This window comes from Gobio gobio (genome assembly GCF_949357685.1).
Source record: "Gobio gobio genome assembly, chromosome: 21".
NCBI classification, from domain to species: Eukaryota; Metazoa; Chordata; class Actinopteri; order Cypriniformes; family Gobionidae; genus Gobio; species Gobio gobio.
The window spans coordinates 48,792,586-48,794,564 of record NC_137117.1 but is presented as its reverse complement, the minus strand read 5'-3'; the positions used below and the strand labels follow the sequence as shown (position 1 = coordinate 48,794,564).

The 1,979-nt window shown below is 41.4% G+C and overlaps 1 pseudogene across 1 annotated transcript; it reads right to left on the bottom strand.

Annotated features, from left to right (window-relative positions):
* Positions 1 to 370: 370 nt before the first annotated feature.
* LOC307117298 (putative nuclease HARBI1) lies at positions 371 to 1,731 on the bottom strand (annotated as a pseudogene). The gene is made up of 4 exons: positions 1,297 to 1,731; positions 1,043 to 1,158; positions 819 to 930; positions 371 to 736 (listed from the first exon to the last, which is right to left on the bottom strand). The product of its transcript is annotated as a putative nuclease HARBI1 (transcript).
* Positions 1,732 to 1,979: the final 248 nt, after the last annotated feature.

The following is a 1,979-nucleotide window of genomic DNA, read 5'->3' as shown; positions in this document are numbered from 1 at the left end:
AGTTATGCCACTTTTTAAAAAAAAAACATTTTATTTAACCTCCAGAAAACTTTAAATGATTGTTTGTGGTGGAATGATGTTTCAGGTGGAAACAGACTCTGTCAGGGTCCTTTACAAAAGGAGTCTAGAACTAGACTGTTCCCTAAAGGAGCTGGACTGTGAGCTGAGGAGGCTCCAAATGAAAAAAAGTAAATTGGAGATCAAACAGCTGGAAAAACAGATCTCAGTATGTGAACTTATTTAACCAAGTAACACTTTAATATGAACATTGTATATTTATTAATTTAACTTTCTCTTGCTCTTTCTTCCTCCCTAGCCACATGACCAATAAAACCGTTTGAGACCAGTCTGCAGTGTCAATGTGCTTTTATTAAGTAAAATTGTGTGTTGTGATTGCATCTCTGACAGCTGCCCCAGCTGGGTGGTCAAGTGTGATGGGCTCAATTTCATCGGCGAGAAGCTGGTTTTGTGGTGGTACTCGCTCCTTTCTGATAGTGGCTATATTGTGCAGAATTGCACATGCAGCCACTATCTGTGATGCCCGCTGTGGTGACGCTCTTAAGCGCCGAAGGCAGTCCCTTTAGGATGCCAAAGGTCATCTCGATCTTAACCCTGGTTTTACTGAGGGCCACATTGAAGCGGTTTTGTGGCCCTGTCTGCGGGTCAGGATAGGGAGTTAGCAAAAACCTCTGGCATGCATAACCCCTGTCTCCTACCAACAGGCCATCAAAAAGCCCTGTCAGGGAACAGAAAAGGGGAAAATTGTGTAAATGTTTCTGTCACAATTAAAATGATGTTTTGTACTGTACCAAATTTACCTTCCTCGAAGCGCTGACACGACACAGACTCACGGAAGATTCTGGAATCATGCACTGAGCCAGGCCATTTGGCATCCAAACTTGTGATCATGTATTCATGAGCACAAGTCATCTGCAGATGAAATGTACAGTAAATCATTGTCCTATCTGTTAAAGTTATTATTCATTTAAAAGGTTAATCTCAATGCAAATGAAAAATCATCTCATGTGTATAGTAGCCCTACCTGAACATTAAGGCTGTGAAAGGACTTTCTGTTCACATAATCAGCCTCATGTTCTCCTAGAGCTGTGGAGATTGCAACATGTGTGCAGTCAATTGCTCCTATGACTCTAGCGAATCCTATCATAGGATTTAAAAATACTTAATATGTAGCTAATGTAGCCTATAATATATATAAATCTGCCTTTTGGAAAGAAAAAAAGAACCTGAATGTGAACGGTTGAATTGTTCATATGTCACCCTATCAATATATCTTACCGGCAATTTTATAAAAGCCCTCTTTTATGGACATGGTCGATAAATGTCCAGGGAACACAATGAAGCCATTTATGTACCCCTGCAGTGCAAGGACCACCTTGCGAATGGTTCGACAAACCGTGTTTTTCCCAAGGTTCTCTAAATCACTGACCGCGTTCAAGTATGTGCCACTTGCAAAAAAAAACGCAACGCAATTCATACCATTTGCGGTACAGTAAGGGCATGGCTTCGACGAGTCACATTTGTTATGTGCGGCTCAAGAAGTTCGCAAATATAACCGATTCCTTCTACGGAAAATCTGTACCTTTCATACAAGTACGTATCAGGAAAGTCAAGGGGATTTTGTCTGTCCCTAAAAACTCTTTCTCTACGAAGTGCTCTTCTAACAATTTGCGCGGAGATGTCCACAGGATTCGGTAGAAAAGGTGAAGCCATTGCAAAAGACGCTGGGAATTAGTTACGTCATCTATATATATTTTTTTGCTCACAGCTGATTGGTCAAACTTAAATCTGAGATCTCGAATCCAGAACATAACCTGCCCCGGAGCAGGTTAGCCGTGCAGCGTAAGATACACAGATTAAAGCTGAGCTACTTTCATAGTACCTAAAACCCAGGATTGGCACAAACTAAGCTTAAACATATCTGGCTAGCCAGCTAAACCGGCTTCATGGTACAGGCCCCT